Source organism: Medicago sativa, chromosome 1, assembly GCF_051527215.1.
Source record: "Medicago sativa cultivar Bolivia chromosome 1, Bolivia_mono, whole genome shotgun sequence".
NCBI lineage: Eukaryota > Viridiplantae > Streptophyta > Magnoliopsida > Fabales > Fabaceae > Medicago > Medicago sativa.
This window is the reverse complement of record NC_140749.1, coordinates 38,891,501-38,902,000: the sequence shown is the minus strand read 5'-3', so window position 1 is coordinate 38,902,000 and position 10,500 is coordinate 38,891,501. Positions and strand designations below refer to the sequence as shown.

At 39.1% G+C, this 10,500-nt stretch overlaps 1 non-coding gene across 1 annotated transcript; it reads right to left on the bottom strand.

The window, feature by feature from the left end:
- Positions 1-3,326: 3,326 nt before the first annotated feature.
- Positions 3,327-3,433, bottom strand: LOC146954858 (small nucleolar RNA R71). Its single transcript, XR_015025218.1, has one exon. It is a non-coding gene; the product is annotated as a small nucleolar RNA R71 (small nucleolar RNA).
- Positions 3,434-10,500: the final 7,067 nt, after the last annotated feature.

Genomic DNA, 10,500 nt, shown 5'->3' with positions numbered 1-10,500 from the left:
TGTTGCTTTTCGTATGAGTAACTTCCAGGTGATCGAGAATAAGTAGCTATTGATTGTTGTTGTGAGTGGATATCTCTCATTGTGTCTTTAGGTGCTCTGATACGTAACGGGATGGGAACTTTTGTGGCTATTTTCTATTCCTTACGTACTGCTTATGATTTTACATGACTATGATTTAGTTTTTGGATTATTACGAGATGTTTTGATGAGGCCTTCGTGCCAAGACTAATTATGTTGTTGAATTAAAATCCGCAGCGAAGTTTTTGAATATTTATGTTGACCAATTTATGAAGGATAAATTGTTATTTATTCCATTTATGATTTTTAAGAAGTGTAGCATTCCGTTTATGTTGAATGACTCTGATTTATATGTGAAATTTTTATGTTGGGAAAACGGGGTGTTACAGGAAACACTATTAGGATTGAGTCTATTGGTTACGGGAAGAGATTGGGGCTTTGGGTAGAATTAGGCGGGAGACTTATTCTTGTAACCCATTGATGTCTCTTTTGTAAAGTTACTCATCATTATAGTGGAACGGATGACTGCTTTCTCCCCCAGACTAGGTCAATTTGGATCGAACTGGGTCAACAAATTCTTTTGTGTTCTCTCTTTCTTTCTCTCGTTGTTTTCTACTTTTGCTTGTGATTATAACTGTTACCCACTTGTATTGGTTGCTTGATTATCCATTGCTCCACACATCAAGTTTGTTATTGGTGTGATTTTTCATCGAATTCATAACAATTGGCGCCCACCGTGGGGCAAAGATCAAAGGAAAATCAAGTACCATGGGTTCGAAGTGGGATATTGAGAAGTTTACTGGAGATAACGATTTTGGGTTATGGAAGGTAAAGATGGAAGCGGTGTTAATACAGCAGAAGTGTGAGAAAGCTTTAAAGGGTGAAGGTTCTTTACCGATCACCATATCACGAGCGGAGAAGACCGAGATGGTGGACAAGGCTAGGAGTGTCATTGTCTTGTGCCTCGGGGATAAAGTTTTGAGAGAAGTAGCGTAGGAACCAACCGCGGCATAAATGTGGTCAAAGTTAGAGTCTTTGTACATGACAAAGTCTTTGGCTCATCGACAATTCCTAAAGCAACAACTCTACTAATTCAGGATGGTGGAGTCAAAGGCTATCATGGAGCAACTTACGAAGTTCAACAAAATCCTTGATGACTTGCAGAATATTGAGGTGCAACTTGAGGATGAAGATAAAGTTATATTCATATTGTGTGCTCTACCGAAATCTTTTGAATCGTTCAAAGATACCATGCTCTATGGCAAAGAAGGCACTGTTACCCTGGAAGAAGTTCAAGAGGCTTTGAGAACCAAGGAGTTGACCAAGTCCAAGGACTTGAGAATTCATGAAAACGGTGAAGGCCTAAGTGTCTCAAGAGGGAATGGTGGAGGTAGAGGTAACCGGAGAAAGAGTGGTAACAAGTCAAAGTCTAAATGCTTTAACTGTCACAAGATGGGTCACTTCATGAAGGATTGTCCGGAGATTAATGGTAACTCCGCACAAATTGTCTCCGAGGGTTATGAGGATGCAGGTGCTCTGGTGGTGTATTGTTTGGAGGATGAAGAAGGTGATGTGTCTCACCTTGAGAACGATGCCTAGTGGAGCGGTGTTCGTCTGGAGAGACGATAAACACTCAACATCAGCCTGGAGAGGCGTTGGTAAGAATACTCATGATTAGTCCGGAGAGGCGGAGGAAACAATACTCATGATCTACCTGTTGAGGTGGAGTTTCAAGGTTGAAGACATAGTGGGATGTACACATTTGCTAGTTGAGGTAGAGTACGCTCAGCTTGAGGTGGAGTTGACCACACCGGTAATGGTACGACTATGGAGGATTTTGGGTGCTATGCTCTATGGTGAGCAAGGGATTTCTTCATGAAGAAGGAAGGCATTCCGGAGGTTGAAGAATGTATAACATAGCTTGCAGGATTACTCTAAAAAAAGGCCAAGGGTGATTGGATCTAAGGTGATCTTCAAGGAAGCGGGAGATGTCCTGTGTTGAAGATGTTGTGGTGAATGCTTGTGGAACTACCTAAAACCCCTAGTGTAGTTGGACTGCAAGGACCTTCGAGAAGGCGGAAGACATTCCGATGGCTGAAGGCGTTAAGGTGTGCATGATGAGTCAATAATTAGCGTTTTTAATATAATATTTGAGTCCGTTTTATTTAGATTTAGTTACGTTTTATTTAATATTGTTTCCTTTTTAGAACTATTTTACTTCAATTGCAAGTTATTTAATTTCAGGAACAAATAATTGAAAGATTGAGTCTTGGAGCAAAATAAAGAGGATTTGGAGCTGATTCAGGTCAAAAATACGAAGATTGAAGACAAAAATACAATTTCCCCTAGTCAGAAGCTTGGCACGGCCCATGCCACCAGCCACACGGCCGTGCCACCTCCCAGACACTCTTTTGCTGCTTTTGCTTAAAAGACAAGCTACCTATTAGTTTACTTCTGACCTAAAAGCCCAAGGTTTCTTGTGGAACATTCTAGTGATGTATTGCTTAGGATTTAAGTCATTGTAAACTATAAATAGAGTAGCTATCTATCACAACAATTCATCTTTTGTTCTTGGAATAAAAGTTCGCCTTTATTTTATTTTATTTTATGTTCTTCTTCTTCTTCTTCTTCTTCTCTTCTGTGTCTACAATGAACGTGACTGAGTAGACTCTTCTTGTCTTGAGATTGTTGGGTAAGTCTAAATGACATAACCCTAATCAACAAGCCTCGAACCCTAATTTTATATAAATCTACTTTCTAATCTAATTTCACCGTTATTATAATGAATTAACAAATATCAAACTCATGAAGTGAAAGTGGAGGGTTCGTATTTGTTAATTCATTATCTCAAATATCAATTCATGAAGCGAAAGTGGAGTTTTGATATTGGAACAAGTGAAATTAGACAAGGATTGTGAAACATGAGAATAGTCTAGCAAACCTTGAGACAAATAAAGTTTGGTTCTTCAAGGATTCCAAAGGCAATCAACCATGAGTCATACAATGTTATTGTGTACCCAACAGTTGAGGACAATTTTGAAATAAAACCTGCACTTATTTACTTAGTGCAGCAAAATCAATTTTTCGGATCACCCACTGAGGATCCGAATTTTCATATTTCAACTTTTTTAAGACTCAGTGGAACCTTAAAGGCAAACCAAGAGGTCGTAAAGCTGCACCTCTTTCCTTTTTCCTTAAGGGATAGAGCTCGTGCTTGGTTTCATTCATTGGAAGTCGGTTCTATCACTTCATGGCACCAAATGAGGCAAGCTTTTCTTGCCCGATTCTTTCCCCATTCTAAAATTGCTCAATTAAGGGGTCAAATCACACGATTCACTCAAAAAGATGGGGAATCTCTTTACGATGCGTGGGAGCGTTTCAAAGAAATGCTTAGGCTTTGCCCCTATCATGGTTTTGAGAAGTGGCTTATTATCCACACTTTTTATAATGGTCTTTTGTATACCACAAAAATTTATGTTGATGCAGCTGCATGTGGAGCTTTGATGAATAAAATTTACACAGCAGCTTATGCTTTGATCGAGGACATGACACAAAACCACTATCAGTGGACAAGTGAGAGAGTCGTCGTTGTTGTTGCTCCTCCACCCTCTAAAAAAGAGGTAGGTATGTACGAAGTTTCTACCTTTGATCATCTATCTGCTAAGGTGGACACACTTTTTCAAAAATTTGATAAATTAACTGTAAGTGTTGTCACACCTGCTCCTGTTTCACCACCATGTGAAGTTTGTGGAATACTTGGTCATACTAGCGTTGAATGCCAACTAGGTAGTGCTGTTGAAAGTCCCGACCAATTGAATATGATCAATATAATCAAGGGATGAGGTCAAACCAAATTTTTTATAAAAAAAAAAACTCCTCAAAATCCCTTTGGACAACAAACAGCACCACCCAGTTATGCAAACAACAAACAGCACCACCTCAGAAATCCAGCTTGGAAATTTTATTAGAAAAATATGTTATGGATCAATCCAAGAAATTTCAAGAACTTAAAAATCAAACTGGATTTTTGAATGACTCTCTTGTCAAGCTAACATCAAAAGTGGACTCCATTGTTACTCACACGAAAATGCTAGAAACTCAAATCTCTCAAGTAGCTATTTCCTCTCAAACCCCCGGAGTCTTTCCGAGTCAAACTGAAACCAACCTCAAAGGCCATATAAGTGATATTACTCTTAGGGATGGTAAACAATTAAAGGACCCCAGTGAGAACAATGAGGGAGAGATAGGGAGTAATGAGCCTCAAAGTGAGAAAGCCATAGGAGAGAATGAAAAGCCACTTGTTTCACCACCTCATGAGCCTAAAATTACATTAACACAAGGTTTTGTTAAATCCAAGTTAGATGACCAGTTTAGGAATTTTATTGAAATACTTCCAAACAAATTGTCACATAAACGTAAGAATCCATAAATTTTTTCCACACCTTGTGTCATAGGATCTAAAACCATTGAGAAAGTCATGTGTGATTTTGGAGAGAGTGTTAGTTTGATGCCATTGTCCCTTTCTGAAAGATTGTGTATAGGGTAGAGGAACCTTTTGATCGTCAAGCTAATGACTTTAAACGAGCGCTTCGTGGGAGGCAACCCACAAATTTTAATTGCTTTTATTTTGTTTGTTTTGTGTTATTTTGTTTTGTAGGTATTTGACCAAATTTGATGCGAAAAAGCGAGAAAAAATAAAATTTGGCCAGTTTGTCAAAAAAAAAAACCACCCTCATTTTCCAGAAGCTTGGCACGGCCCTTGCCTGTGGTGGCACGGCTGTGCCAACCCATCAGCCAAAAAAAATAAAAAAAATCTTTTCTTCTTCCCTATTCTTCCTCATTCAATCACCACAACTTTTTCTTCTCTTAAACTTTTCTCTAAAACCTCCATAACTCCACTAAAACTTAACCAAATCAAACAATTTTTAAACTTAATCATCTCCAAACATCATTCTAAACATAATCCACCTATCAAAAACAAGTTTCATCCACCCAAACCAAAAATCCACCAAATTCGTATACCTTATAACCCTAACCCAAAAACCGCAATTTCTTCACCAATCTCCATCATTAAACTCAAAAACCTTACTTAAACCACAACCCCATCACTAAACCAACCTTTCCCACACAAAACCTCACCAAAACCTAACCTTCACCTAAACCAACCTAAGACAAACTAGGTCAATAGCTTTAAAATAAAAAAGGCGGAAAAATTTGCTTTATATTGGTACTAACCAACAGGTACAAGAAGATCATGGTGATGATAGTGATGATGAGGATGAGGTAGATACTCACTTGAACGATGATGTGGTGCACCATGACCATGAACCCGGTGGACAATATGACAATGACCGATGGACATGGATGCATAATGAAATTCAATGGATAAGCATCAAGCAACAAAGACAAGGTGTTGAAATCTTTGGGCTACAGAATGATATCCAAAGCGGCAATCATATGTATGAAGAAAATAACCACATGCTCTTGAGGATGATGCAGCACCTTAACATCCAAGGTCCCCCTTATGGACCTCAATAAATTGTGAGCTTTCCTCTTCCTTTACTCTTCTCTCTCTCCTCTTCTCTTCTTCTTCCTCTTCCTTTTTCTTCTTCTTCTTTTTCATTTCTTTTTCAAATCATTGAGGACAATGCTTCTCCAGAGTGTGTGTGTGTGTGTGTGTGGGGGGGGGGGGGGGGGGGGCAATAAAGTGTCTTGTCTTATTTTTCTTAAGTGTCGTAGTGTTTTCAAACTCTCTTGAACTTTAATTCTTTAGTTATGTTTTCTTGCGAAAGGCACAAAATGCGGCTTGTTTTTATTATAAATTATGACATAAATTTTTTGTTGTCTCTTTCAAAATGGTTGTTTCTTGTGCATGAAAGTGATTTCTTGTGTTTTAAGTGTTCTTGCGATATCCACATCATGTTTTATTGTGAAAATTCTCCAATGAGAAAAGCACAAAGTTGCATCCCTTGAGCAAGTGTATGAATAGGTATTTTAAGGAGCACGTTCTAATTTTAGTGGTACATTAATGTTACCGTAAATCCGCAAGTGCACGGGTTTACCGTAGTAGTAATAAAGAGAGAGTATCGATCCACAGGGAGTTATTTAAATTCCAATCAAAAGTAGTAAAGGTTAGGGAGAAATCGATAATTAGGGTTTCAAGGTAATCTAAACGACGGTTGAAAACAATAGCTAAAGGCAACCTAGGGATTATTGGTTCATCCTATGGTTGACCTAACATCCTAATCCTAATCCTTGTTCATGTAAATCCTAGTTTCTAAGGACGAATCTCTCTAAAGCCTATCCCCTTCTTCGTTCAATATCCGGGGAGTGTGTCTCCCAAGGTGTTAGACCTATTCTCATGGCTAACTCCTATATTAAGATCCTTGATTGTACGAGATTCTATAAGTCCCAAGGTTCACTAGGCTATTCTCATGCTTTGCAATCCTTGTCTAAATTCACTTGTTCGGTTATTAAGACTTCTTCGTTCGATTCATCACCTTAATAACTAGGGTAACGAATTAACAAGTACTAACCCTCCGCGTTCGCATCCAAAGTTTGGTACTTGTTAATATCGTTGTGAAGAACGGTGAATTTAGATAAGAAAAGTAGGGTTACATAAACTAGGGTTTCGGATTAGGATTGTTGGATCAAGCCATAGGACTCTCCCAACAATCCCAAGGTCTAAGGGAATTACTCACTCATGGTGGTGTTGCCATGAATGAATAAGAAGAAAACAATAAGAACAATTGAATGAAAACGAGAACTTTTATTGAGAAATAGTATTCTGTCACAATACAATATTCAGAATTCAAGATGATAAAACAAGGAGAACAAGCTCTCTATTTATAGCCTACTAATGACTTAAGCCCTAAGAAATAACTGAAGGAATATTCTCTGAAGATCCATGGGCTTTATCGTCAAAGCAGGCTGCGTAGAAAACCGCTGTTCGGAGCAAAAAAGCAGCTAAAAGGGATGCTGGCAATCGCGCACGGCCGTGCGCCTTGCAGGCGTGGGCCGTGCGCCCTTCACTGACTTGGGGGAGCGAATTCTGATTTCTTCAAGTGCATATTTCGGTCCCAAATCTTGGAAATCTCCTATTTTTCTGCTCCAAATCCCTTTTCTTTAGCTCCAAGCCTTGCAAATCATATATTTGATCCTGAAATATAATATTGGATTCTTTGAAATAAAAAGCTCTTAAATATAAATAAAAACACATAGAATCTAATTAAATCTAAATAGAATTAAACTAAATAACTTAATTAAAATACGTAATAAATCTACTTATCAAACTCCCCCACACTTGAATCTTTGCTTGTCCTCAAGCAAAAGGCATAGACATAGAAGCATAGAAAACATTTAAGCATAGAAAACACATGTTCCCTCCAAGGCCTTGTCCTAAGCATACACTAATCACAACCTCAAGAGCCCCTTATGATTCCTATTCAACCCAACAAGAGAAACTAAGTGAGTGTGTGTGTGTAGTGCATCCCCTTTGCTCCTGTATACACAGGTATTATGAGGAAACAGGTTCTAACCCCAACAGTACATCAACCGAGAAAAACCTCATTTTCATTCCATATAAGCAAGGTGGGAATTAAGTTTAAGTTGGTTCAATTTTAAATTGTGGACCATATTTTTCTTTCCTTTTGGTCTCTTTTGGGGCTACAGATGCCTAGGGGATATCACCTTTTCATAGGAAGTCGGAGAGGGACTCACTCCTTCCTCCACTACTCCGGCAATCACCCTAAGTAGTGCTGTAGTTTGTAACTTCTTTCATAAAATTTTTTTCTTTTTCTTTTCTTTCTATTATTTTTTTTTCAGGAGTTTGTAGAAGCTATACAATCACTAAGGAGGTACCATCCTTCGCGTAGGAGTTGTTCGAGTACACTATCCTTCCCTCCATGCTCTGGCGGTGTTCTCAACTTAGTGAAAAAGTGAAAATCATGCTTCCCCCCATATTATTTCGACGTTAAATAAAGTTAATTAAATTTCCCCACACAAGCTTATACTACTTTTACTCCTAGAGACTTTAAAGGGTCCATGTACCATTAAACTTAGAACGTGGTCCTTAAAATACCTATTCATACACTTACTCAAAGGATGCACTGTGAATTTTCTCATTGGAGAAGTTTTGTTCACCTAGAATCAATGTGGGTCTATTGGAAAAACTTAAGGCAACAAGAAGCTATTTTCATGTACACAACAAGAACATTATCTAGCCTATATTGGAAGAGAACTTAACAAAAGATTATGTCATGTTTAACAATTAAAACAAGTAAAACTATCTAGCCGCTTACATGCCTTTCGCAATAAAACAAAACAAAAGATAAAAATTCAAGGGAGTTTGAAACACTACGACTCTTACTACCTAGACACTTTATTGGCTCCCCCCCATACTTGGGAGAAGCATTGTCCTCAATGCATAAAGAAAACAAGAAATTAAAAGGAAGAGAGGAAGAGAAGAGAAGAGAAAGGAAGAGGAAAGCTCACATTCTTAATTGTTGCCCGGAGGGGGACGGTTAAGGCCAAACCTTTGCATCATTTGAGTGACAAGGCGTTGGCTTTCTTCCGCCACTCTATTTCCATGTTGGATGTCAGCTCGCATTCCAATCATCTCATTGTGCATTTGATTTTGCTTTGTATGCACTTTTTGGAATTCGGCTTGCACCCAAGCCCACCGGTCATCTTCAAATTGGGGACCGGCATGCAGCACCGGTTCCTCTTGCTCATGTTGAGCTTCCTCCTCATTACCACCATCATTAACTTGCACCTCGGGTACCTGCAAATCATCATAAAGCAAATTTTCTGCCTCCCATGTGTTAGTTCTAGCCGGGTTAGGCAAAAATAAACCAGTTGTGGCTCCATCAATTTTCCACTGATAGGTACCGTTCTTGAGGTCAACAAAGAAGTTCATTAAAGCTAGTTTTTCAATGTTCAACAAAGGGTTCCCCTCAATCCTATTGGTCCCTAAATCCTCCCCCACACCTATCTTTTCAGCTATGAAGGTAATGATACCTCCAACTATGATCTCACCGGACCTTTTAGTGGTTAAAGAGGCCAAGTGATCAAGCATGTAATAACCTGTGTTAACGAGGCGGTTGTTCAACATTGCCCACAACAAAAATAACTCATCGGTCCTAGCGGGACCAGGCTCTCTCCTTCCAAAGATAGTAAACCCCATTACCCTCTGAATGTACCTAAGCACTGGGTTGTGTATCCTACTAGCCTTGTTAGCTTGTGAGTTACACTCATCGAGCCCGAAGATACTTTTCCAAAAAGTTTGGACATTGTAGTCTTCCGGTTTCAATTGTGTGCACTCATGGATGTATCCCTCGGAGGGAAAACCCATGTCTTCATTAAACTTCTCTAAGGACATGTTATAGTCTTGTCCTAAAAGCCGAAAGGCTACGGTATGCTCGGGGATGTTTTTCTTGGTTTTGTCTTTGGAAAAGACAAGTGAGCTAAGAAACTCATAGGTAAAACTCTCATAACCCCATCGGGGTCGCATTAAGTCACTCCATCCTATGGTTTCAAAAAGCCTAACCACATTCTCTCTAATCCCTAAACTAATCATCGTATGATCATCAGCATATTTGCAAGTATGAATAGGTTTAGAGATGAGAAGATTATACCTATCTTTTTGGTCGGAGCCTTTGAGGTTAATGCCGTGGTATTTTGATGGCTTCTTTCTTCCTCCCGCGCCTCCGGTGGTGTCAATTTCCTTGCCCTTCCTTTTTCCGGTCATTTTGACTTAGTTTGAAAAAAATTGACTTTTGTGGACTTTAGGTTTGTGGGAAAAAGTGGGTTTTTGATGAAGGTTTTGTGTGGGAAGTGAAGGTTTGATGTTGGGTATGTGGTGGAAGTGAAGTTTTTGAGTAGTTTGTTGGGTTTGGGTGAAAAATTGGTGGTTTTTGTGTGGGATAATGAAGGAATACGAAAATTGGGTGTTTTGGATTGAGTGGATGAAATTTGGTTTTGTTTGGATGTTTATGTTGGAAATTGGATTTGGAATGGTTTGGGTAAAAGATTGGAGTGGATTGGTTGAGTTTTGATGGAGATATGTGAGGTTGAAGGTTGAAGAAAAATGGAGGTTTAGAGAGAGAAGTGGATGAGGGAGGTTTTTGTGTGGTTTGAAAGAGGAAGAAGAGGAAAAATCATGTGAATATACACATAAGTGTCGCGCACGGCCGTGCGCCTTGCAGGCGTGGGCCGTGCGGACCTTGCTGTTCCCCCGGGCAATTTTTTTCAAAAAAAAATAAAAAATGCGCACGCCCACGCGCAATGAGGCGTGGGCAGTGCGCCTGTTTCTGGTCCTCTGAGTCAAAATTTTTCAAATTTTCTTTCACATATCAAACATGTACCTACAAAACAATTAAAAACAAAACAAAACAAGCAGAAATAAAGCGATAAAAAAATGCGTGGGTTGCCTCCCACGAAGCGCTCTTTTCACGTCATTAGCTTGACGATTAGTGGTGATCC